General features: G+C 43.5%; 3 long non-coding RNA genes across 3 annotated transcripts; all 3 read right to left on the bottom strand.

Moving 5' to 3' along the window:
- Positions 1-837: 837 nt before the first annotated feature.
- On the bottom strand, positions 838-3,857 carry LOC134520123 (uncharacterized). Its single transcript, XR_010072364.1, has 3 exons — positions 1,998-3,857; positions 1,461-1,605; positions 838-988 (listed from the first exon to the last, which is right to left on the bottom strand). It is a non-coding gene; the product is annotated as an uncharacterized LOC134520123 (long non-coding RNA).
- A 1,347-nt stretch (positions 3,858-5,204) lies between these two features.
- LOC134520122 (uncharacterized) lies at positions 5,205-11,059 on the bottom strand. Its single transcript, XR_010072363.1, has 3 exons — positions 10,784-11,059; positions 8,420-8,499; positions 5,205-5,508 (listed from the first exon to the last, which is right to left on the bottom strand). It is a non-coding gene; the product is annotated as an uncharacterized LOC134520122 (long non-coding RNA).
- Positions 11,060-19,063: 8,004 nt separating this feature from the next.
- On the bottom strand, positions 19,064-22,106 carry LOC134520121 (uncharacterized). The gene is made up of 3 exons (XR_010072362.1): positions 22,023-22,106; positions 20,746-20,945; positions 19,064-20,378 (listed from the first exon to the last, which is right to left on the bottom strand). It is a non-coding gene; the product is annotated as an uncharacterized LOC134520121 (long non-coding RNA).
- Positions 22,107-27,785: the final 5,679 nt, after the last annotated feature.

Genomic DNA, 27,785 nt, shown 5'->3' with positions numbered 1-27,785 from the left:
CATCGATGCCCCCCTGCGCACGCCACGGGTTGCTGCTCCGGCTCCAGGAAGGGGCAACCGCACTGGATTTTTCTGCTTTTCCCTGCAAAAAGGACCCCAGCAAAGGGGCCCCAGGCACCCAGGCAGAACAACGTGGGATTTCATACGAGCACTGATTTATGCCTCAAAAAGAAAGCTTGCATTTGTCTTCGCAACTAAGAGTTCACCAGCTATTTTGTGATCAAACAGGTTTCTCGTGCCCTGAAAATGGGGACTCAAACCCTGCTGGTGGGAAGAGCTGGACCTGGATACAAGTTTGTCCTTGGTTTTCTTCCCTCTTTGAGACAAAAGTTTTATTTTTCAAGTCCCAAAAGTTCTTGTGGGATGAGGCTAGAAATAATTTTTAGTTCTACACACTGCTTTTGCGAGTCTAGAAAATGTCATTGCCATCACCCCGCAGAGAGGGCACTGAAGTATTAGCCTTACTGATTCTTTTTTCCCTGTGGCCCATGGAAATCTTTTAAAGAGTCTACATAAGGCAAGAAGCAAAATCAATATTTTAATCTTATTTTTTTAGACTGGATCTGGCATTTCTGGAGGGATTCTGCAGGTCCAAAGGATTTTCTCTTTTTCAACTTGCGAATTCTTAAGAACAGGAACCCTAATTAGGCCAAAACACGTGTTAGAGGCAGGAAGTGAGTGAAACCGCATCTCCCACATCCCAGTCTCACAACACGCCACCAGGCCAGGTTTCTTCCTGTGTTCCTCAAACCAATAAACAAAAGGCCATAACAGGGTTTAGACTTGCCATACCACTCAGAAACGTCATGACAGGTTATTTTATTGTGGAAGGATTTCAGAAGGACTTTACCTCTCATGAACAGAGACAATTAATTAATATTACTCTCCACATAGCTCCCCTCTCTTTCTGTGAAGCCGTATCCCCAGAGGTGGCACTTTGGCTCTCTTGAAAGGAACGTGATCTTCCTGCCTTCAATTGGCTTTGGACCTTAAATATTAAAAAAAAACCCAGAATATGTTCTTCTCAACAAGATTCACTGTTAAAAATAGATTAAAGGGAATAGAGAAAACATTCAGAAGCGAATAAAGGAAGCAGGAGAGAGTTGTAGAGTGTGAGAAAGGAACAACTCCAGCCTCATTGAAGACAACCAGAATTTTGCCACTAACTTAAATACAAACAAGCCTCCACCCAGAGACCATAAACCAGCTATTTCTGCATGAATGGTTTTTTGCTGGATGGTATTGTGTGGCTTGTCACGGTCCTGCACCAGGCAGCAGCATGCACAGCCTTGTTACGAACCAGCTTTCAGGGCTAACACATGCAGTGAAACCAAGACCTCTGTCCTGTGTGTGGGCTTGGAGATGCTGGTGGGGAGACGGGTTGCTTCCATTTCTTTCCTTTTTTTTTTTTTTTTTCCTTTGTAAGTCTTTATGCACTGAATGTCACTTAGATAGCTAACCTGGAAAGATGAGGGATTTCATCGTTGACTGGCATGATGTAGATGTAAAGTGTCCCTTGGACTGTGCGCTTGCCATCTGTCAGCTGCACGGTAAAACTATCCTCTAGGCTTTCTGTGTCATCATGCATGTACTGCAGCATCAGTCCTACAGGAAAGAGGGGGAAATTAAAATGAAAACCCCAGATTCTCTAAAAACTTAGAACATAGCAATCGCATTATTAAAAAAAAAAAAAGCACCCCAGCTCCGTGGAATTCAAGTCATCACTTGCGATCTTTAAATGTCACAGATTCGACGTCCCAGAAAGCCCATCCTGCTTCCACTGACAGAAATCTTTGTTTCTGCTGCGATGCTGATGCCCAGGCCTGCGCTGAGAACTGCCTGGTGAGGCCAAATGCAAGCCCACACAACCGACAACCCAACAGTAGCTCCCAAACTGGGTGCTGCCCCTCTGACAGTGTCCCCCCCCTGCTGCTCCCTCCCACAGCCGCACTTTCCTAGGGAGAGGGTTTCAATAGTTCTCTTCTGTGCTCTCCCACCTTGCGGTGACTTGTAGCTCGGACCCCTCCCAAGGGGTTAAGTCCGTGTTTAGCAGCCCTCGGTGGATCCTTTATTCTTGCTGCGATTCCTGCAAATACAAGAGCAGAAGCAGCACAGCGGGGCTCTGGAAGTCATTCCTCGGCTAACTTACAGAGCAGAGAGCGAGCCAAGCTCGGCACGCTTTGGAGCGGTCCCCATGGGAAGCTTCGATTGCTGGTGAGATGCTGGCAATTTCTGGAGTAAATTTTGGGGGCACTTAAAAGAGACTCATACATGATGTGTTCTTCAACATGTCTGTTTTGCAGGGCTAGAGCTCGCCCTAAACGCTGTGTTCCCTGGGCACAAACGTGGCCCTTGTCACCACGGCATCCAACCGCTTGACACTCGGTCGGTGGCCCCGGCTTGCCAAGCCCTCGATGCAGCAGGAAAAGACAAACGGGCACAAGCCAAATTTAACAGGTAACCTAGAAAGTCAGTGACCGCAGGAAGATTTGAAACAACACTCCTGGAGACCGGGTGTAGTGTCCTATCCATACGCAGCTCTTCGGCCCATTTTGGGGCAAGGTAATGGGGAAACACGGGATCATGCTGTTGATGGAAAGGGCTCAACTGGCATTGGGGTAGTCATAAGCTTGAGTACATGCAGGTAAATACACCCAGAATTTGCTTAACTTTAGGTACTTGAATAGGGGAAAAAATAAAAAAAAAAATATCTGAATGGTTTTTGAATCGCAAAGACTTCATTAAAGAAAAAACATTCCTCAAAATAATTAGCTAAATCCACTAACAGCCACCATGGGCAACTAATGAGATATGGAAACAAAAACCGTATCGCTTTCTTGTTCTCCAAATATTTTTAAGATTCCATGGAAAAGCAGCATGTCCCACAGTTTCCCTTAGCTTTCCCTCCCTTAAAGCACATTCCTAGTGGCCAGTGTCATCTTCTACTGAAGCCACCAGACATCCACCAGTTTGAGAACGAAGGCTAAGCCCGGTCCTCCCAGCCTCACCCACTGCAGTGCTATTCCCCAGCACGCAGCCTTTGCAGCGAAGAGAAGAAAAACCACATCCCGCCATGCCTGCAAAGGAGTTTTAGCTCACAGTCCAGAAGCTGAATAAACCTCTGGCTCTTCAGAGAGAAGGAGCGATGGATTAGTCTTCATGGCCTTGGTGCAAGTAAATTCCTCTCAAATTTGAGGGCGCAGGGAAGGTTTTCTCCTAATAAATTGGTAGCAGAGAGACAATTCCTATTCGATTAAGATTTTGCAAAATTGAAAAACATATCCTGTCCCAGTTCTGCTGCCCACCGGAGAGCAAAGCAGGCACAGGGCGTGCAGAAATGCCCTGGAACCCCCCCCGGGAGCACCCACACCCGTGTTGGGATGGCAGCATTGGACACCCATGCTCAGACTGACCCAGGCTGCCACCAGCCTGAATGCTCCCGCAACCTCGTCGATGTGAGCAGGATTAGATCAATCCCTAACTAGACACACAAGCCCCCACAGGCATTTATTTTTTTTTTGGGAGGGGGTGGGGGGGCGTGTGTGCGCAAAATAAGTATTTATGAAAAAGTGCATTTACATAACTGAAAAGATGCATTCTGCTTTTAAGTCTTTGTTGGGAAGAGGAAATTGCACTAATTGACAGCAAACTTTCCAGAGGCTTCTAACACCTGCTTTATATCTTGCTTCAAGCAGCCTGTACAGGCTTCATCATTAAACAATCAAGCGGGTTTTTGGCTGTACGAGCCAATGGTCGGTGCTGAACGATCCCTGGACACCTTCAACGCCTCCTGAAATAGGTAAGGGGTGGGGGCTCCTCCTCGCAACCGTACCCCGCCTAGCCTGTACGCAGAAAAGCCCCCCTTTACGAGGAGGATTTCAACTCTGCTGAACTCAGCCTGCGGAATCGACCGGTTGGCGTTGTTTTTTGGGTTTTGGTTTTTTTTTTAATTTCAACACGGGCTTTTCAAATTTCAGAAAAACACACACTTTACATTAGCGCACGCCGCTTGTTTCTCAGCTCAAACCCAAACCGTTTGTGGGCTGCGGGGGTGCCAAATAGCCCCCAAGCCTGCCGCTGCTTCCTCTCCCCCTGCTCCCACACCGCTTGGCACGCGTGCTGCGCAGATGCCAAGCCGCGGAAGAGATTTTTTTTTTTCTTTTTTTTTCTTTTTTTTTCTTTTTTTTTTTTTCCCCTTTCTTTCTTTCTTTCTTTCTTTCTTTCCCCCTCCCCTGCTGCATCTGGTTGCTGAGCGGAGTCTGCAGGCAGTTGTGCTGGCAGATGCCTTTGGGTGGCCGGGGGTGCGAGGGCAGCGGCAGCCTGGGGCTCTCTGGACCAGCAGCTCCCGCAGGAGGCGGTTGGGGGGCGGAAATAAAGCAGTAAAGAAAAACCAAAGGGAGGTTTTTCCGTAGAGTTTTACACACCAGCCACCGTGCAAAGCCCTGCCCTGGCCTCGCCTCTCGCTGCCGGAGGTAAATCCCGGCTGGTTCGGCAGAGCCGGCCCCGGGCGGCTGCAGTGAGCGGCGGCTCCCAGCAGAGGCCATCCGCACCCCGCGCATCCCGCCGCCCGTCCTGCCTCCCAGCTCCCCTCGGCACCCACCAAACCCCCTCTGCAGAGCCGAGACGGGCTGTCGGGATCCCAAACCTCCCCGCCGGGTGCTAGCCCCCCGCCCCGGCCAGCCCGCTGCCCTCCTGCGCCGCCGTCTATCATCCCCAGAGCCCTGATGCAGCGAAAAGCAGCTAAACAATAAAAAGCGGCGGAGGAAAGCCAAAGGGCCATTACTCAGAGCTTGCTTGAGTTCAGCCGGGGAAAAAGCTGTGAATCCTGAAGCACTGCTGAGCTCAGCAGCTCATGCCACCAGCATCTCCGCCACAGAGTCCATTTAATATCAGCCCAGGAGCTGGCAGGAGGGTAATGATGGAGATGCTCAGCGCGCCCACGGGGACGGCAAGGTCTTCAACATCCAGCGTGGTCAGTCCCGTAACACACAGGGCACCTTCCGCTACCTGCTGCAAGGAAAACGTCAGGGGAGAGAAAACACAGACAGGCCAATCGTCAAGATCTCTGGAAGAGTTCAACAAGAACTTTTAAAACAAGAATGATGGGACATGGGAGGCATTTGACCAAAAATATTTCCCAGAAGACCTTCTGCCCTTCTGATAGAAATATTAAAGCTTCCAGTGGAAGCAAGTACTTGGCTGTTGTTTGCAAAAACTGGTTTCTGGAGGCCAGATGCAGAGGGACTCATTCTGCATCCCAACCGCCTGAGCGTGGCAAACATGCATTTACAGGGAGGCCCAAGAGGAGACTAAGAGGGAAGAGCAGTTCCCACCGTTGCCCTCAGTACATCCCTGCACGTGCCTCTTCCACGTGGGTAGAAGCCTGCAAAGTCTACAGGTGCTCCCAGATTTCCTTTCTCTTCCTTCACCCGGGGACTGCCACGTATCATCGCTAATGAAACCTCCGTTTACATTACGCGGTCCTTTCCCGCTCGCAGCATATGCTCACTGGGAAAAAAAAAAAAAAAAAATTACTGCTTGTAGCCCCATTGCAGAATCTTTTTTTTGCACTTCAAACTAGTCTATTATATACGATAGAGCGCCAACGCTTTCATTGACATATAGCTTGTTCACTTGGATGTCATGAGATAGCAAACAAGTGAATCTAAACAACGCAGCTAGCTAGTTATATGGCTAATCTGGTGTGTTGCTTTGATTTCATAAATAAATTAGTTTAGTCTCCTGAACAGGGAGAGAAACACGAACCAGTGATCTCAACAGCGCTGCTGCCCTTCATTACCGGGAGGGCCTTGCTCAATTAGAAATGCCATTTGTTTTGATTACAAGGTTTTATGTGAGTAGAACCAAATTTTACCCAAATACATTGATGGAGGAAGGACTCGTACAAAGATCCACAGCCAGAGCTGTTTTCCAATTGAAATACTGGACACAGGCTATATGTTGAGGGGTGCAGGTAAGGTACCAAGGGCTGGGAGCAGAGCTGGGGGTACCGACCGGTACCCCAAAGGTGTCCTGGGTGCAGGCTGTGTTAGCACTAATTGCCGTTACCTTACGGCTGCCCGCTCACCGCTGACCGTGTACCAGACTCCAGCAGGAGTTTTGCCTGGGAAGGAACGGCAGGATTTTTTTTCCCCCACTCCCTTCTGGATAGAAATAGCTCATTAAATATTTAATTTTTCAATTAAAGAGTCACTGTGACAAAACAAAAGCTAATATTCATCTTTTTAACATGTGGTGGGTTCAGAGCAGCCGTGCTCTTTGCACACATCAGAACCAGAGCTTGGACATGAGCAAAAACTATTTAAAATGCATCTGAACTGTATGATGCGCACGAAAAGGAAAAAAAAAACGTGCTTCAATCAAAACAAATACAAATCCCCCCTAAAACTGAAAAAAGTAATGTATGAAATAGTAGTTTTTTTCTTTTAAAAAAGTGTTTAAAATAAAGAATGTCAGGTGTTACTTGAAATCATATTTAAACTAAAAGCTTCATAAAATAATAAGGCAAGGTGGCAAATGAAATCTTTAGATTGCACAGAGGCATTTTTGCCTTTAAATTCAGTTAGCCAGAGAGTGGCTAAAGATTTTCAGACTTTACAAAAACTCCTCCAAATTGTCACTGTCGCCACGCAGCCTGTTTGCCCTGTTGCAGAGGGATAAGCTAGTGATGAGCCTGGTGCTTTGAAATTTTGGTGTCAGTATACCACCCCTGAGCCAGCTCACACAAGTCTTTAACCTCTTTGCACCCCACTTCCTTCTCTGTAAATGGAGGTGGTGGCACTTCTCTTCCTACCACCCGTTGGGAGGACAAATGAAGACTCTCGTGCAGAGGTGAAAGGATCCCACAGGCTTTTTAGACAGACCTAAGCAGTCCCATGAGCAGGTTTTGTGGTCCCACTCCCCGTGGAACTGGAGTTACAAAATTAAACCGCTCTGTATATGGGCAGGTTAAAACTCCAGAGGAGTTTTGCTGCATGGGTTTTGTGGAGCCGGGTTGATAGATGCTCTAGTGGCAGACCCTTCCATCTGGGTAAGTCGTTTCCTTGGGTCATAACATTCCTATTTATGGAAGCTATTTTAGTACTTCTTCTTAAAAAATTGCCTACAATTAATGCTGCTAAAATTGCGTGTTCAGCAGGAGGGAAAGCCTCAACACAGCTCGGGAGGGCTAGAGCCAGCTGAAAGAAATATCATCCCACCTTGGACTTTAGGCAAAACAAAGACATTTCTCGTAGTGACAGAAAAATTCATTGGAAAAAGCTGATAAAACTGGCAGAGAGATGGGTGGATAAGCGTGCTTTGAAGCACTGTAGTTTTTTAAGTTCTATCAGCTAAGATAGTCAGACCCTCTCATGGACATGAAATACAGAATTTCTACCGATCATTGCTCTGTTGAGCCTGTTAACCTGTATTTCGCTAAGGCATTTCCTCAAGTAAAACATTCAATCCTGAAATGAAATCATAAAAAAAAAAAAAAATAAAACTCAATACACACTGCTTCTATTGCACCCCATACTTAGCAATTTTGGCAGATAAAAATATGCCTTATTTGTCCCGATTCATGTACGGTGTGTTTCAAGGAACATGATGTCCCTGCTCACGTTTTTCATGATCCTTCAAGCACAAATGAAGTGCAATTTAGTCTAAAATAGCCAGATTCTGCACTCAGCATTCAGGATATTGAGAGCATGATCCCACAGCATCAAAGTCAACTTGTTTTATGGCACTGGCACCAGTGTAAGCAGAAGCAGGCATTAATCTGTGTCACTCATGTACTCATCAGGGAAGAGCTGTTCCAGCTTCTAAAAAAAAAATGGAATTTCATGGGCATTTGGAGTACAAAGCAATGGAAAAGGAGGTACCTAGGCTACATAAGCTGGCTGTAAATTAAATTGTAAATTGAGGATCTGGACACAGCAAGTTGGGCAAATATCACTCAGTAACATTCACAGAGTATTTGGTCGAATTCTAAAAAGTGACTCAGCAGAGTTTTGTTATATGGACCGTTGCATGGGGGGACCAGTTTCAAGCATCCTTTTTCTGGTGTCATCCCTACTGAAGTCAGGGTGCCACACCAACATATTTACTCCAGTTACGTTATGGCTCCTGTTTGACATGCCAGTGGAAACATGCTCCTGAAGTTTTCCCAAAGATGACTCAAAGAGTTGGACAATGGATGGACCATGGTCTTCATGATCACAGACCACTTGTCCTCAAAATCATCATATAAACAAAACTGGTATGGGTACAGAAGAGAAAAAACAGTCAAGTTTCTATTTGTTCCTATGCGTATGGCTGTAGTAGACAGGTGGCTGGGATGGAGAGGAATGCCAGAGTGGGAAACTCTCTAAATAAACAGAGCAAATACTCCAGACTAAAGCTTGCAAGGTTTACTTACTCCTGCTTCAGCCTGAGTCGCTGTTGTCCAAGTCCCAGTGGCTCCTCCGGCGCTGTTGTAGAGCATGAGGCATAAGGTATCTATTGAGGGAAGGGAAACACAAGGGTTATTTTGTGCAACAAATCAACACGGAAAACAGTTTGATCATAAGGCCACGAACATTTGCAAGTGCCCATGACTAAACCATAGATTTTATATTAAAAAAAAAAAAAGCCAAATCAATTCAAAGAGTGAGTTGAGAGTTCCCGGCTCCTGGCCCCGTTCTTGGTCCGCTACCCCAGTCCCAGTTGTCCCTGTGATAAATACAAGTAAACAGTTACAGAAATAACATCAGGCTTAAAAATGCTCAGTCAAGTTCCCTCGGTATGCTGCGGCAAGGTCGAATCCATGGGGGTAACATATTTTCACTACCTCTTTTGCTGGTGCCCTCTGCTGCGGCAAAGCTCTCCAGCATTCTTCCCAACGCCGAGCGCTGGCGTTTCAAAGGACACAGCTTGCTCGGGATCAAAATACACTGCAGTTGTTGCCCTTTCTATTTAGGCCTTAAGCCTTGAATCAACAGTAAGAGTCCTGGATATGGGAAAATACAGGGCTGACAAATACCTAATTCAATTAAATAGGCTGACATTGTTTAAGCAATAGCCCTTTGCTCTGATCCATCTCTTTCAGAACTCTTTGTCTTAATATTATGGCCTACTTGAAACACTCGAGCTCATGAATGGATTAAAGAGGGTTTCATTTGTTTTATTTATTATTTTTACTGCTTTGCTTGGCTTTTTGCAAAGAGGGGAGGCACAGCCCTCATTTAGAATTCACTGTAACATGCACATTCTTCCTTCCTCCTCTGCTGAGAGGAGGAGGGGGAAGAAAACAACAACAAAAAGATCACAACTGCTTCAGAAGTACCAAAACTCTTGGGTAATTCATCATCAACGTTGACTGATTAACAAAAGGGGCTTTAGAGCACAATCATTTCAAAACCTGGATAGGATACACATTTACTGCAACAGTAAATTGCCAGATTTTTAAAAAGGGGCAAGTATTTTACCCAATTTTTGTTCAAAAATTATGCTAGAGAGTCAATATTGCATATTTGCCTTCTTAGCTTGCGTTCTACTTAAATTCAGTCTTTGATTTTAAAGAGCGACTCCTCGCACTCTCCCAAACGTGATCTCAGCATTGTATTATCTCGCTGTGATAGTTGTGTATCCCTTGAAATGCATCAATGATGCATTATATCAACAAGGACTCGAGCTTCCATTTATCTTCAAATATTTTACAATCCACTGCAGTATATTCTCAGTTGCAATTTTTGCTTTCAAGTTTGGCCACCATGTGTGTAGCATTAATTTCTCTGTTCACATGTAATTCATTCAGGGACTTACACCAGCTGAGAACCACATATGGAGGCCCAGATTTACAGAGCTTTTATTTTGTGCCATGGAAGCCTACAAGAAACAATTTTCTATTTGAATATTGAGTGTTTACAGAGGTCTTGCTGTTCACTAGAGACAGCGGATTATGAAATCATATTCTGCACGAATCCTATCCAAAAAAACCTGACTGTAACATTTATTAACTCCTCTTTGTTCAAGTGCTCACTGGGTTCTTACAGGGCAACTGAACGCTGCTTCTCCTCTATCAGGGTTTCTTGTTCATTATTTTTAGTTACTGCTTTTAAAAATTTGTTGGTCTGGCTTCAGCCACTTTCTCTTGTGTCTGCCATTACCACGACTTCAAGTGACCAAGGCATGGCAGCAGGGACATAGATGAGGAGTGGGTCATGGGATGTGGGTCTCAAGCAGACCGACACGTGGGCTCTAAAGCTTAGCACGGCTTTGCTACTACTTTTTCTGGAGTTGAAGTTATGCATGGGAATCTTTTTTGATGAGAAGCAGCCAAAAAATTGCGTGAAGGGTATTCACACCGTACAACTCGCTAAGGTCCCCAGTGCAGGTACCTGCACCAGACAACTAATATTTGAGGTTGAAAACACGCTCCTATTGTGAATCAGCTCAAAATGCAGATCTCTAAGACCTTTCTGTGGTGCTCATTTATACTTGTTTTGAGAAAATAATGACACATATTGAGTGACTAATGTCCCACATAATTAATCCTGTAGCTCCTTATTTATCAACATTTCAAGGGGAATGGAGCATTTTGATGGAAAGCAAGGAACCTGACGTCAAACCTAACGCTGACAATAATCCTTTGAGGGATGCTTCAGGGTTAAGCCTACCTGTATCAGAGACCTAGAGGAGACACAGTGTACTCGTGGTCATTTGGGAGAGGAGCTGGGGTGGAGGTTAAGCACCCCCAGCCTCCCACGGGCTTCTCCCCTGGTCCCCCATCCCAATCACTTACCAGAGGTAGCAGATCTAGGTGGACACAAGGTCTGGTCCTGGGGAGCCCCAACAGCCTCCCTGGTGAAGGACAGAAAGTGTAAATTGACTTTAATTAGAGATCACCCATGTGGCCTCCAATATATCAGTTTAAATCAAACATTAGCAGCTGTCAGTTTCTTCTTTCACCCAAGACCCAAATCCTGTAAACACAAGGACCATAACAAATCCCTGAAGCAGGCTTTAGCACACATACACGGAAAACATACTAAACTATAAATACCGTATACCATATGGCATCAAGATTATCTAATTTCACTTCATAACCGGTGATAAAATGACCAATCAACTGATGTGCAGAATGAAATGCCAAGCCAACGATTCAGCTAGCCTTAAGATGGCTCTGAGGTTTCATCATATCCCATCACATCCCTAAAAATAAGCACATACCTGTTTCACTGACATGAGAGTGTGGATACCTTGGGTATCTGTGCAAGACAAGCTCTGCCAGCAAAGCCAAAGTTTGTCTTTGTTTCTCTGCAGGCGTGTTAAAGATGAGGAAGATAGATTAGGAGGACACCAACAGTGCCAGAAGAGATATTGTGAACTCTCCATATATTCATTTATACGAAAAAGCTATTTTGGGCAGGTATCACTCATTCCTCAGATTTTTGCATAATTCTTAGACCAGAGGTTTATCACTAAGGCTCCTAAGCTTTACTGCAGTACAAAAAATAGAACTTCATTGCATACTCGCTACTGTCACACCTTCATCCATTCTTTGCCTCACTACTAAAATCATTTCATCATCTCACAGACCACAACTCTACTCTTCTGCTCCCCACAACCGTAAAGGGCTTCTACTCCTGCAGTGAGGCGTCAGCCCTCAGAAACAGAAGATCAGCACTTTGAAGACTGAGATCAAAGTTACTTTTATATTCCTGAGCTGAAAAAAAGGGATTTCATCATTTGCTGAATTCACGGTGACAAAGAGAAGGAACAGTTGAAGGTTGTCTCTAATAGGAATCACAAAGCGATCTGCAACGATGCCTGAACGTTCACATGCTTGGAGAGAACTCAGTGGGTGTAACCTACTTGGAGGTACTGGAAGTGAATGAATTTTGGAGTAATACAAGAGATTGAAACCACACACAGCTTTAAAAATGAGACTAAATCTAAAATCACCTTATTTCAAAGTTAAACATCAATGTCATTAGCTCTGATTTGGAGGGGGGGCTTAGCCCCAGTAGCAGAAAGATCGATCAGTCCACAGATCCATTTCCCAGGAGAGTGCTGGGAAATGGCTTTGTTGGCTCATTTAAAATTAGCTTGGGTACAGCAGTTATGAATATACTGTGCAGAAGATTGTGCACTGAATGATAAACAAATAGGTTGCTATGATTTGATGCTATTTTAATAGCTGGTGATTAACCAAATGAATGCCATTTGGTCTGGCCTGATTTGCCAAATGGTTCCTCTCTCCTACCATCCCGGCAGTTGTAAAGCAGGGCCGCATACAACCAAGCACTATTAATGTATTAAACGCCGATAAAATAATTTTTCGAGGGATAGTAGCATATAGTAAGTTATATACTCACTCATATCAATCTTAGCATTGGTCTTCTCATAGCCAGATGAGGGAAGAGCATTTTCTATCAAGCAGTACTGAGGGTTTGTCTTTGATATGAAGTTAAGGTCCTTGGGGTCATCTTCATCAGAAACATTGAGATATTTCAAATGGATATGTGCTGAAGTACCCCCATCCACCCCAAACACATCTGCTGAGAAAAATCCAGATTAACCTGACTCTAGCTAGTCTGGGCAAACTTCTTCCTTGCCTCAGGTATCAAGAACAGGTCATCAGATGAAGCTAAGGGCTTGCCATACTCCCATGACACCTTGATTTCCTATGCAGTCGTGTTCAGCTTGAGGACTGCTTAGTGTTTGGTGGTTTTTATTACCGAATTCACTGAGACTGAAAACCTACAAAGGACAATGCACTACCAGCGTTAAACCAGAAGCAGAACAGGAAACAAATCCTTTCCTAGTTTCTCACTCAGTCTGAAATGGGTTTATTTTGTGTCCACCGTAAGTGTAGGTAAAGATCCTTTCCCGGATAGCCCCATGCCAGCTGCAGAGGTGGTGGCCCTGGGATGTTCATCCTTACTCTCCACTGCAGATTGCCCCGAGATGACGGGTGTGAATTCTGCCAGCTCTCAGCCCAGGCAGGGAGTGCGAGGTTAGCAAAGATGCTGCTGCCCAGCCTGGGAATGAAGCTTCTGCATTTCAATAACAGCAGCTACCGCAGAGCTCATCCTGCCCTGTATTAAAGGAATAGAGAGGTGCATTACTCAGTCCATTTTATTATTTTATGTCTAAATCTTGTTTTATCTATATTACTTGGATTTTTGCCTTTTTTATTTTTTTTTAACGTTAGGTTATTTTTTATGAGCTCTAATTGGCACCTCGGCTCCAACAGAAGTATGTCTCAGGTGTCCAGAGCCAGTGCCTCATTGTGTCCCCTCAGGGTGCATTAATTAGCACTACTGCACTGGCTCATGTTGCTGCCCAGTTCTAGCTAATGCCAGAGGTTAAACTGTCCCCTGGCCGTGCCACCAATTTAAACTCAGAGTACCTCCTCATATGCACAAGGCACGTTGGTATTGCTCTTATCACAGTATTGCTCTGATACCGAACAAACAAATTTCTGAACGGTATCTCTCAAAGGTTTGCCTTTGCTCCAGCATCAGTTTGCTTCTACTTTACTATTTTTTAGCTAGTCATTTACTCTGTACCACACTCGAACAAAAAAGATAAATAATAATACTTAATGTAAAAATTCCCACCTCCTAGAAAAATGCATTTAAAAAAAAAAAAAAAGGATGGTTAAAAGAGTTTCTTAGTAATTTTAATGATCCTCACTTAAACTTCTCCAGGTCCTTTACAAATTACTCAGACCCAATGTCACAAAATGCTTTATCACGTATATTGTTCTGTGCAGACAGTTGGGGATCTTCTCGCGTACTTTAAAAAACAGTGCAGGTTAAAATGCTTTGCTGAATTGCACAAAACAGCAAAGTAATTTTTGTCCCTATTCTATGAAAGATGAAACGGGGACATGGGAGGTTTTAATGTCAATGTTATCAGAAGACTCCACAAATTGTGGTTTCTTCCACCTTTTGGGACTGACTGTCAGAGGCACTGGGCAACACCACCTTCTTCTGCTCCTGTGGCCAGACAATGCTTCCTTCTTCCCCAGACAAGCACCATTCCTGCCTTATCGGAGAAATTTGCATTTCATTTCTCCGTTACATGAGATAGCCGTGTTGTGTGGCTGCACAAAGAGGGGCTTTGTCTCCCAACCAAAGGCAGGCAAATAACTAGCTATTGAAATTTAAAAGGAAAGGAATAATGTGACAAAATGCCACGTTGCTGGAATGCTTCTGCTCACGAGCGTGCCTGCACAGATGGAGCAGAGCCTTGTCACCAGTGACCTTGTTCGCTCTTCCGCACCAGTTGCATTTTCCAAGTTCCTTACTCCTACTGCAGCTCCGGACCTTCCCTTCTCTGCGGTATTGCAACTTGCCAGCACGCATCTCTGAAAGGGAAGTCTTAAGCAAATAATTTAAAAGGAACAAAAAAAATAATCACAGAGGAAAATTATATCATATTGACGGGCCAAATCAAACTATCTCTGTGGCGTTGTAGCATGACCGTATCACCTGCCCTTCAACGCCCGGCTATTTCAGGCTGCCTCATCATCATGGATAGGTGCTCCAGTGCCACCAAACCACAATATTGAATCTCCTGGTCCTATCCAGCAGTCCAAAATCAGCCATTCATAACAGGACTTTTTTTTAAATGAACTTTTTGTAAGAAATTGGGATTAGAAAACTACTTCTTAATTTTTGAGGCATTAACTACAGTAAACACAAACCCAAATGACAAACCCCATCGTAAGACATCCAGAATGTTGCAGGTTTGTTGACATCTCCCCAAACTTCAGGCACTGCAGCTAAATGAGCTGTTGTGACCTTCACTGGCAGAAGAGACACGGTGGCATGAGCTAGCCAAGGTGTAAGACCACTGAGGAGCTCAGGATATATCATCTTCTTATTAGCGTGTACTGATGCTTGTGCTGCCTCAGATATCTATGATGGCAATTGCAACTACACTCGCCTCAAACTAGCGTAGCACATTATTGCTGGCGCTGACAAATCCATTTAGTCCATTTCTATTCTCATTTATGCCTTCTCCCTTCTCTTCCTTCCTGCTCGGAGTCTGGGATGTGTGGTTGGTAATTACGGTAAGCCTAGATTACATTTCTTCCTGTTGGGTTGCAGCAGGGGAAGGGTGAGATGCCATCACAGAGGGCTCTGTGGCAAGTCCTCGGCTATGGGAATATTGTGCAGAAGACGGGGATGCAGCCTGCGACCCCTTCAGCTCAGGCACGCTCCAGTGCTACTGAACCACTCTGTGTAATTGCCTGTGCTCGTCAGGGCACTTCCAGGGCTGCTCTACATCCCTCCGCTGTGCCTCACCTCTGGCAGGTAGCAATGAATACAAATAGCTATGGATACATGGACTCCAGCAGCCTCACAGCTGAGCATCCACACGGGAAGCTCAGCGCCCAGCCCCCTGTCCCCTGCCCAGCGCGACACACCACACCAGGTCCCCAACATTCCCCATGTTCGCTCTAAGAGCTTCTTTAAAAGTCAGATTACAAAGCAGCAAAGCAGAAGAATTACTCTCAAAACACCGAGCCCAGTCTTAACTAGGTAAACTCCCTCAGCCTGCAGCACAAGCAAAGACCGTGGGATCACACAAATTGCCAAAGTAGGTCAGAGCTGTGTGTATTGCAGTGCAGGGGTACCCTGGCTTTAATGATTTCAACTATTTTGAGAAGTAAACTGAAAACACTTAGTCAAATTAAGTGTTTTCTTTAAGCTGTCAGCATTACAAGCATTGCCAAGATGAACAGGATAAATTGGATTAGATGCAGTCTATATGCTTCAAAACCTAATGGCAAAGGATCCAAAATGTAAAGTAGCGCACAAAGGCAAAAAAAAAGTTATATATTGTCTGTGAAGCAGCAGATCTCAGTTTACCGATTAGCCAAATAGTTTGAAATAGCACGACTCATCTCCAGAGAAGCGGAGTGTGGCTGCTGGCTCCCGCGCAACCCAGTTTGTGAAAGGGCGACAGTCTCCGCACGGGTTTTACAGCTGGGGAAACAGCGGGATTTTGATTCCACCCAGGATAAGTCCTGCCACTGTAGTCTGGCCCAAAACAATGCAGGCTTAAATACAGAATTAAAGAAACCAATTTTTTATATATATATATATATATGCACGCATGTGGTAATTTAGGTTAAATATGAAAGTGAAATCATATTACACAAGGTACCCATTGGTTATCAATGGTCAGGGATGCAGCATTCAGATTACACCCTGGGAGAGCGGTATGAGGTGGTAGAGGTGGATGAAGAGCTTCATCAAAACAGCAACCAGTCACTGCACTTGTCCCTCCATCAGAGACAGAGCAGAGGGGTCCCGCACGAGGATGATGCCCCAGGGAGGCGCAGAGAGCACCGGTCCAGAGATCACACTCAGAAGGAGCACACGAACCAATTCAAGAGATGGAAACAGAGTTAGAAACCTGTGGGGTGGAGCGTGGTTCATTGGTGGTGGGAGGGATAATCACAGCTGAAGTTTTGAAGGGAGCAGCCAGAGATCTGACTGTCACCTTCTGTCCTCTCCAGGCATCGCCAGGACATAAAGCCCCTTTCACAGACTGACTATGCTCCAATTTTGAAGTTTCTTGCCTCCATTTGAAAGCTGCTCAGAATCTTTTTCCTCTACTGGATAGAAACCATCCTTTTATTGCTAGCCTGAGTTTTCTCATGGCAGTTTAAGTCTGTTTGGTTTCGTGCCAATATTGCCCATCAGCTTAAATAGTTTAGATTTTATTTACCCCCTCTGTTTATTCCCTCAAAATACTTGGAGGTAACTCTATCTCCCTCTCAGGCTTTGTTCTCCTGAGTTCAATAAGCCAAACTCTTAATCCTCTCTGATGGTAGACCCTCTATTCTTCTGATCATGCCGTTAGTTTTTCTCTACGATTGTTTTTGTTTCACTCTGTCTTTCTGGATCTTGCACGTCCAGATGACGCCTGCCCATTGCTCTGCAACAGCAAATACTTAAATCATGCTGGAAATCCATGACTGATTGGAGGTATGAGCGCTAAGCACCTCAGTGTTAAGGCTAAAAGGTCTCCAAGTTGCCTTGTTCATCCTACCCCTTTACCCTCATCCACCAGCTCCTAAAAAATAGCACAAAAACTTGTCCAATATGCTGGAAAATTAAATTCAATGGCAAAATCAGGCATAAACCCCAAATAAGCCATTTACTTCAGCCTCATGAATACAAATATCAAACAAGAGTATCTAAAACATCAACAAATCGTGATAAGTAGCTAAAACACAGAAGTTGTCATCACCATGTCTGGACAGAATTTTGACAAGTCCTCAGATAAATCTTCTCCATCTCCTTTTTTCCACAGAAAGTTGGTATTTTGAACAGAAATTCTCAAGTCAAAAGATATACATCAATTTTTAGTTCTAGCAAAAAAAAAAAAAGAAGAAACTAGACATACAAAGCAGATGCTTTTCACTAAAGCTTTTTTTACATAAAAGCCTATTCTTTCATCGTGAAGTTGGTTCAAAAATTTTCCGATCAGTTCTAAACAGTAGTGGTAAATATGGTTCCCAGTGGAGACAGACTACAGGTGCACGTTAGCATCTGTTCATCTGACAGCGTACAAATCCTTTAAAAATAATAAAAGGTTTCTGTTTAGCATTATAGAGGGATCAGCTTCAAAGTTCAGCTTTAAAAATGTACTGTATTAAAATAAGAAATATCAGTTATGTAAGAAAAGATGTTTGCATGTAGCATTCAATCCTATAAATTGAGCAGGTGTCAATGCTGTACCAAAGTGACTTTTTGTCATGTTCAAAATCAATTACATCTTTAAGAAAATTAAAAAAAAAAAGAAAAAAAAATAGCCGAAGAAAACTGAAGGGATCTCATGGAATGGGTTTTAGGGGATCCAAGAGGGAAAGACCCAACTTCCACAAACGCTCGATGCAGGTGATCTCAAGGCAGATATATATTATTTAACAGCAACTAGGAGGCACCTACTCACAGAAGACATACCCTCTAGGAGCAGTATTCAGACGGGCAGTACAACACTGGCAGTCATTAGAAGATCCAGTCTGCCTACGGGAGAAAGAGCAAAGCAGCAAGGAAAGCTCTTTCCTATCTCAGAAGATGCTGCCATCGCAGGTGGGGAAAAAACCCCTAAAAGTAGGTGGAGAAGGAGAGAAGCAGGTTTTGAACTTGAAAGAATGTTTAACGTGTTGAAGTAGAGCTCTTCTCCATGCCAACGGCTTGAACAATAATATAAATTTGATAATAAGTTTTATATTTGAACCACAATTGAGTAGTTGCTGTAGCAGAGAACTGAATAATAACATGTCTGTACAAGACATCTTCCAAAACACCAACAAGAAAGTGGTTGGTTTTTTATTTCCCTGTATAATGAAAGCATTTTACAAGACGATGGGCTTTTAACGCTCTTTCCTTTCTCCAAGCATTCATGAGAGAGAAGCAGGGAGAAACTGTGTCATATTCCCTTCTGCATTCAAAGTCAAGTCAGGAAAGTTGCGTAGCAAAGGAATTGCCCAGAAAAATATAACGTTTAAATAACGGCTCCGCTTAAGACAACAAGGATGACAGGGCAACCTCAGTTGAAGGAATTTATTCCAGGTAATTCAGTGCAGCAGCCAGACGGTCTAGGGTGCAGTCCTGGAAATCTGACTGGTCTGGAATCACTCGCCAAACCAGACTATTTGGTGTTTGTTTAGATGCCCGTGCAATAAGTTACAGCCTTGTGTCATTGCACGGTTGTGCGTGCAAGCCCAGCAAAACCAAGGTGAGTAAAAGCAACTGTCTGACCCCCAGATAGGAGCGCTTCTGCAGCACAAACTAATGAGTTAGAAGTCTCAAAACAAAAGAAGAAAAATACTAATTTTATTTTTAAATTACTTTGTGAGACTACTAAATGCTATGTTTGTGATAATTAACAAGGAAGAAACAGGAGTAACATTTAAAAAGAATAGCTTGTATTCCGATTTTCATTTCTAAATGTATGCCAAAAGTCACAACTAAAATTAACACAAGCTTTCATTAAACTTACTTAAATAAATTTTAAAAAATAATATTAAAGCAGTACCTGTAGGCCAAACTTTTATAGAAAGGCCAGCTATTGAATATGATGATGTGACACAAAATACCGGTCTTTGAAGGGATAAAAATCAGCTTTTGACAACTATAGCTGTTTCTGCAGCTGCAGGGAGAACATTTTCTTGATGTCAATTTATATTTCATTTCCTTCAGCTCAATAGCTGATTCATTCGAGTTCAGACACTGATGAGGAGCTGAGACGCAGGAATGTTTGTTTTCTCTCTTCCAAACGATGAGAGCAGACCGGTGTCAAAGTGTGTTCCACTACTTCTAAATCCTCGAGGGAAAAGCGGTGACAAAACCATCAGATTGATTAACTTGGGGCATTTTTCCTTTGGCAGTAATTTATCAAGTTTTAAAATACAAGATATTTACCTTTATTTTGTGATACATCAGGCAAATTTCACACCGCTTGAGTCAGCAAATAAAATACCTTCACAAAGCTGGCGGTTTGTGATTTTGCTCGAATTACAACTTTCATCCAAAAGCGCTTTGTCACAAATCAGAAATGAAAAAAGTCATTGCAGTAACTGGAAAGATCAAGCAGCATATCCCAAGATGATGCAGGGCAAACAGGGACAGGTCGAGGTCCCTGATGTCACTGGGGACACAACAGAGGCTCTGCAGCTTTCATGGGTCGCAGTGATTTAAGTTACACCCCTTTGCTCGATCCCCTTTGGTTGAGCTCGGAGTTTAAGTCTTTTAGAGGAAAGTACGAGATGATTTATTAAAGGGGATCTATCGCTCCCAAGTATCTTCTCTAACAGACCTAGACCTAGCTGCTTAATGTGTATTAAGTTACATTATTATGTGTATATGCACTGCTTTACCTGCTTGGTCCTCACAAACAAGTACCAAATGTCCTGTCCTGCTGGTGAACAGCGAGACTGAACCTCTCCCAAGCAACGTAACTCCATGCTGCAAATGCAGAACAACTTACAAAACATAGGGTTTAAATAAAATCTAAGAAGCCCGACAAATTAAATGACTTATGATTCAATTAATTCTCATAGATGGGGAGGGAAGAGAAGGAAAATTCAAACATTGCCAGAAAGATGAAAAGTTTATCCTACCAGTATGCACATAGGAGATGGATTTCCAGATTGCATCCAACTGGGAAAACTGACCCACCGTGACTCCTGTCCTTTGTATCGCCCCATATGCTGGAGCCTGGGCAGCCACTTAAAACACCTCTGTGCCAACACCTTCAACATCCATCGCACAGAGGTGATCCTGGCTGGTCATCCCTCCAGACACCCATCCCTGCCTGGAATCCCTGCTGCAGCTCTGGGGCTCTTTGCTCGCCCACGTAACCTGGACAGAATAGGAAGGGAAGATAACAGATTATTTCCAAGTGTAAGTGAAAATTAACCAAAAATACTATTTGTTTTCACATACTAGCAACAAGCCGCCCCCTCCCCAAAACAGCGATGTGGGACCTGTGTTACAAACAAGTCATCTTGGCTGGTACCCTTAAAGATTGACCATGTTTAGAGTCAATTATACTCGCAGAACTTTATTTGATTATCATGGTCAATCAAACAGTGCCTGTTTGTATCTTTCAGGTGTAGAAATGCCTGTCAGAAAGTAGACTGCACACTAATTTTGCATTATTAAGCATGTTCACCTGTGGTTTCTAGTCATGCTCAATTTTATTTCCAGTCACACTGAATTTTATTACCTGATTTATTTTTTTCCATCAGCCAGGATAAAGATGTCGTACCGCCAAGCGAGAGCCAACTTTCCAGAGAGAATTCCAGTTTTTCATTACATTTTCAGGGGCAGTATTTCATGGCACTTAAAATTTAGGTATTGAATGCTTATGCTGTTGTTTACAAGCCTGATCAGTCCATAGTCATCATGGCACACCATGGCTACGGACTCCCACCAGGGAAAGGAAAGAACATAAGGAAATCAATGGAGATGCAGCTTCACCAGATGCCCAAGCCCACAGAGAAGAATGTGAACACAAACTACCCACAGAAACACATTTAAAAAAAAAAATAAATTTCTATTTTCACCAAAAATCACCCCAAAATCACCCCAAAATCACCCAAAAATCACATTTTACGTTCCTGCCATAAAACAGATGAAGATTTTCCCTGCATGAGCTGGAATTGTATCCCACAGCACTCCCTGCTCCCTGCGTCCCCAGGTGGCATGCCAGAGCATGGGCCACTTTCTGATCCTACAAATTAAATCCTAGGTATAAGTAGCATTAATTAAAGAATCAGAATCACGGTATACAACTAGGCGTCACTGACTGCACCAGTCCTGCATGGCCTGCTCAGAGCAAAAACTGCCCTGCATTACCCAGGCTTCAAATACAACCTGTAGGAAGAAGAACATTTACAAAGCAGTAAGATGACAGGGGTTATGGAAAAAGCAGCAGACATTTCTCTGTATGCAGATAACGTCAAAAGGTCTTTAGTTAGAGAAAATAATAAGAAATGGCAAAAAAACAGCCTTTCCCAGTTTTGTCTGCATGCTATCCCAGTCCTGCAAAGGCTTAGACTCATGGTTCATCTCTATAAATGAGGCTTTTCAAACTGCTTGCGTTCTGCCCCAAATCCTGCAGCCCTTCGCTCCTGCTGGCGGGTTTCCAGCAGCCCCCAAGTTGAGAGAGGTCTCGCTTTTACTACCGACTAGTCACCAGCTGAAACTTGGGCCATACGAATGGGCCCCCATCTGACGGCCTTATTAACACAAATGATTTTTATTCTGCATGCCTGGGTAAGCCATGGGCACATGCCTGCAAGATCAAGGCCTGAGTCATTAATAACTTCGGCAATCATTTCACCTAGAAGCCACACTCTGTCTACACAGAAGTCTTTCCGGGAATCTGGTAAAAAGATTGATGAAAATTAAACATCTACTTAGTGAAGCTGAAGTAACCAATATATGATTAATACTTTCCAATTATATTTCAGTACAGTACATTGCTGAGTTTGTTATTACCTGCACTCTTAACACTCCATCTGCAGTGTTAAATCCATCTGTTGCTGAAAATATGACTATATCTTCAAGGGTTTCTGAATCATCGTGCTGGTACCTTTTAACATAATTATAATGAAGAGCGATATTCATTATCCAGCGGAAATTAGAAACCTATAAATATGAGGGGAGGGGAACAAGGGAAGAACCGAGGTCCAGCATTGCCCACTTTCTCAATTGATCATATTGGCTGCTCCCACTTAAAATATTGCTCTCGACTCTGGATTTAGCACCGTCAGTCCCACTGGTTTCACTGGTCTTTCACTAATGTCTATGATGGAGACCTGGTCCCCCAGCTTTATTCTGCAAGACGGAGGTGGGCAAAAAAAGTGGCTTCATGACTGGCATCCACATGAGGGAATGGAGACAGCAGAAACTTAACGAGCGTACTCCATAGCCAAAGCTTCTGCTGGGACAGGACATCAAACCTTGGGAAGTCCTCACCTGTACAAGGATGAATGGCCCTGCTGAGCCAGGTATCCTCACCACATGGGTTGTCACCCAGCTGAGATGGCAAGAGAAAAGCTCCAGTCATTTCTACCTTTGAGAAGTATTTAAAGTAGAGGGTGCTGTTTCTAAACGCTTGGTTAAATTGACAGAAAAGATGTATCATTTTTATGCATATATCTTAGATGTTAAAAACCCCCACTCTTTAATACAGCAACAGCTGGTTTCAATGTGCCTGCAGGTAACAGAAGGGAAACCTTGTGCCACAGTCTTCCCTGATCTCTGCTCCCCTCCACCTGCTTCCTTCTGCCCTTCTCACAAAATCAGAAGGCTTCTCTTTTAAACAGTTTTTAAAAAAATATGAATTATCAGACACCATTACACGGTTACGGATAAGATACAGGCTTCACTTTCCCCCCATATCCAGCAGCAGAGTGTCTGTTTTTGAAACTCTGGGTAGTAATCAGCAATGGGGACTTTTACAGGAAGAACCCAAATTCAGCAACTGGTTTCAAAAGCCTGCAAACAAAGCTCCTTCCACAAGGGCAAGTCCATGCAGATCAATGAACCTGGACAGAGGAGGTTTCTTAATTAGAAAAAACTTTCAGACCCTTACGGGAGCACGAAGCAGGGTTTTACTTTGCTGCAGACGGAGGGACCCTGCCAGGATCCGACCACCCCACCAGCCAACCTGTTTGGGGCTGGCAAAGGTCCTCTGACGCTAAGCAAGCGTGCCACGCTTTTGGAACAGGAGGACTCTTCCTCCCCCAGGTTCTGCCCTACAGATTTAAAAGCTTGAAATGCACGTCAGCAGACCCAAAGGCTCTGCAAGTCCCTATTGTACAGCTTGACAGGACTGCCTGGAGTCTAACTGGCACAAGTAACCATTTCCCGTCCTCTGATGAAAAGCTTGTACTTAAAAGGACGCAGCGTCCAACTTGCAAGACTAAAACTGGATGAAAGATCGTTCAAACTACCAGGTGAGCCATAACATTTTTGACCTGCCACCATGAATCAAAGCACCGAGTAGAAAAACCAGCTTAATGAGATATTTCTTCCCATTGTACTACTGGTAAAATACAGCCCACTCCACTGAGTAAACTGTGAGCGGAAAACGTGCTGTTTAGTTCATCTCTCTTGGCCTCTAACCTCAGTGGGAATGAAAAGCTTTCTTGACCTGCCTTGTCCCAGAAAGGTTTTACGCCTCTGCATCCCTCTACTGCCATCCTCTATCAGATAACAAGGATAGCCCTTTGGAAACCACAGACTATGCACAGGGCATAAGCTTGTGAAGAAGTGACCACTTAGGAGAAATTCCTGCCTCCTGGTTTGAAAGACGGACGCACACAAGAAACCAACAAGGAAAAGGCTACCTGCTCCTGTCCAAGGTGTTGAGTCAGAAGCGAAGCTGCTGTGACTTCTCAGCAATACAAGAACACAAAGATGCTTTTGTCTTTGACGTTAGAAGTGGGGGGGTGTTACCCCACTGGGGTTGTTTTTGAGGCTTATGGATTATTGGAAACACGCTTTCTCGTATCTAAAAGAAATCCACAGGGTTAATAGCCAGAGGAGCACAGCTAAAATGTGAGTTTGAGAAAGACAAGAACAAGAGCAAGCAAAAAACCACTGTAGCTGAATTGCAATACTTCTACAGAAGAGAAAATGGGCTCAGAGTTTTAAAAAAATCCTCCAAAAAAAGCACAGCATTTAAAGCTACTGAGCTCACTAAAGAAGCTTCAGTACTGCTTTCCCCTTACCAAGCTTTTATTGTTATTCTTTGGAATATAATTGGTGATCATTTTCCACTTGGAGTCTGACACAAATCTTACAAGTTACTGGAGCTACTTGAAAAAAATGAATAGGTTTAGCTTTATTTCTCCCCATAAACAATTTGCTACTGGAAGCAATGAAGTCTCTTGAACGCCTCCAAGGCTTCAACTGCCTGTTGTAATTTCCCAAATAATCCTCTCACATGGCTGTATATACTTCACTACGAGTATACTCTCACTTCTTTACTACTTTCCTGCTGTTCTGGACAAATTGGTCTTAGGGCAGAGTTTAACCATTTAGCTGAAGAAGCTAGCCTTAAGCATTTGGGGGCTTTACACAGCATACTTAAAATACACTCTCCACCAATATTCATTTAGTACTGGCATGAATTTTGCCGATCCCCTCAACATACCTGGGATTTTAGTATTTGCTAAAACACTTAGCAAAGAAGACATGCACACATACAAACCCCAGATGGAAAAAATACGACGAATAACTCGCATTTGTGTAGAAAATGCCTGCCTGGCTACTTTCAAGGAATGCAAGCACCTTCAACAAGCTTTGTGCTCTGGCTTTGGCAGGGACTTGCTTACCAAATGGTACAATACAAGAACATTACAAAACTACAAGGAAGAAGTCAGGCAATAAATGTGTGGAACAAGCTGAATAGCTTATTATACAACAAAGGAGTTGGCAAACCTGGATTTTTCAAGCAACGTCATGAAAAGGTCTCACCAAGGTAGAAAACACTTCATACAGTGAACTTCCCTGCCAGATGTGTCGAAGTGCTGGCAGGGAACAGAAACAACAGCGTCATGTACAGCTCACCATTTTCGTTTCCTAGTGAACGATGTGAGATGTGGGGTTTGACTGGTTTGGCACAGAAACTGCAAATCTCTTGCTCTGCAGAGAGTCAGGAGTGAACACGACTGTTGCTGCCTGCCATGGTGAACACTCACCCAGGAGCTTATGCAGGCCTTTGAAATATATAGCTTGTCCATTACCAAATAGAAAAAGGCTTACATTGCTGGAAAGCACTGGTGTCCACACGGCACAAATTTCAGTGAAACGTCAAGAAAATCAGTGATTTTGGCCCCCTTTTGCAAGGATGATAGAGAAGGTCTCAAGTACGCACACTGATGGGGTTCTCTGCAGTGAGGCTGCACGATGTTCAACTCGCCCTTAAAAGCATCTGAAGTGGGATTGAGAAGGTGATGCCGGACTTTTGCCCGGGCCTAAATTTCTACTTTTGTGCTCTTGTTTGGTGTACTTTAATGTAAATATTTAGATTTCAATAACCATAATTTGTTCCTATGCCTCTCCCAACATCTGTTTATGGAAACAGAGATTTTTTAAAAATGGTAGTAATGTTTGCAAATGATGTCAAAATGCTCTTCTTGTTTACCTGAAAGATGTCAGTTCAGAAGTAGTAGGACTTGTTTTGTTTGGCTGTAAAAATTAGCTGTACCTGCACTGTAAAAACCTGTAAAAGGGAAGAAAAGATGTTAGATCTTTTCCCTATCACCTTATAAAGTGTAATTCAGCTCGACAGTTTCAGATGTACGCGGCAGAAGTGAGAGAAACAAAAGTACTAACAGCACATGGAAGTTAATTGTCTGGAGATTGGGTACCTGGAGAGCGGAGGTGATGCCTTGTGATGGTGCAAGTTTCTTTGACAACAGGTTGTGTAGTTCCAGGCTCCCTCTGGCTCGTGTAACATGAGGCATCAGTCTCAAAGATGGCTGAAAATTGTGGAGATTCAGCGTATGGTATCTGACCACTGACTGATCCCACACTGCTGCTACCAGCTCAGCTCTCAACTCATCAATTTGTAAAAATTCTCTTTCAATATTGTCCTTCCCAGGGTCTTGACATTTCTATTCATTTTCTATATTTGTTTAAGCATTCTAAGGAAACAAACAAATGGAATCAACATACCCAAAAAAAAGAAGGGGAAAAAAAAAAGAAGTCAATCAATCTTTTTGCTTTTGCTTTCACCTGTTTTTAATACTGGTGAAAATCCAGAGCAACTCTGTTGATTTTAATCAAGTCATTCATGTAAACCAGGAATTGGACATATGAAGCATCATGTTATTACAGATGTGTGGTTTCAGTCATCTTCTTCCTGCCCAATTTCCTACTATGCAATATTCTTCTGCATGACTTTCAAATATTTTGAATGCTATGTCATCTTAAAAAAAACCCAAACAAACAAAAGAAAACCACAAAACCAAAACAAAAAAGGCCAGACTTATTTGAGCATCAAAGATTAGGAGGTTCTTGACTATCAGATAAAATGAACTCAAACGAGTCCTGAAAAATCTCCTCTTCAAAATGATGATTGTTAAACAAGGCTGTAGGAGAGATCCCTTTGCAAACACATTGACGCAGGGATATTTTTAAAATGCAGGATCCATCACAGATCATTTTAGGTGGTCATTTATCATTTTTCTCTTCTCCCATTAGTTCTCTATTAATTCCAGCCCAAGGTAACCTCATTCATCATACCACAGGGGCAATAGCTGGTGTGCATTGTTAGCTGGTATAGACAATGCACTCCCGCACTCCCAAAAGTTAGTCGCTCCGTTGATGGGCAGTACCAGGAGAATGTCACCTCCACAGACTGCAACACCCTGCCTGGCCCGTCTGCAGCGGATTCCTTGATAACCTCTCTGGCGCTTGTTGGCTCAGTTATTTTAGAGAGACTATAGTCACCACCTGAACAAAAGTCAGCAAACATCGACGCAGGTGTTTCAGTAAGAACCATCTCTCCTTCTGCAAGCTTGAAGATGACACTGCTCACCAGGAACGGTAAGCCGTCGTCTTTGGGTGGGATGGTAATGGGAGACTCACACTTAATGCTTTGCCTTCCATCGAATATTCTTAAAACAGCCAACTCGTTGGTTGTGTCGCTATCATATGCTGGTAGTAGGCAAATGTATCTGTGATGTTTTTGAACTGAGCACTTAAAGCTTTTGCCTCCTGTTATATAAATGCAAGAAGAAAGTTACCATGTGTTCTCTCTATCAACATAAATTACCAACAACATTTTCACATTTAAGCAGATGAGACACAGGTCTTCTGTTCACCGCGTAAAGGCTGGATCTACTTAAAACCAACAGGAGCCTTTTCATTCACTTCAGTGAACTTTAGGTCACGTTCCAAAGAAGTGACATGGTTATTCTTTCACCCTCAGATATACATTGGGCTGTTCTTAGTAATCAGCCTAAAGTCTGCATATTCTCACTGCAGAAATTGCAAAAGATGTGAAAATATTTTGTTTTTCCAGAGAATTTCTGATATTTTTTTCTAGAACACATGCAGAAGAATCAAACCTTATGAGGATAAGTTTTACATGAGAAATTGTGCTTGTATTTTGTAGGCATTGCATTGCATCCCATAGTTCAACTCACATCTGACGCAGCATATACTGTGTGATCCATCCACGTTGGGGACCTTCCATTACCAAGAGCTGGACAGAATTCAGGTTATGATTATCAGCAGTCTGTG

The sequence above is a fragment of the Chroicocephalus ridibundus genome, chromosome 8 (genome assembly GCF_963924245.1).
Source record: "Chroicocephalus ridibundus chromosome 8, bChrRid1.1, whole genome shotgun sequence".
In the NCBI taxonomy this organism is placed as follows: domain Eukaryota; kingdom Metazoa; phylum Chordata; class Aves; order Charadriiformes; family Laridae; genus Chroicocephalus; species Chroicocephalus ridibundus.
The sequence above is the reverse complement of the archived record's forward strand: the minus strand, read 5'-3'. Positions and strand labels throughout refer to the sequence as shown.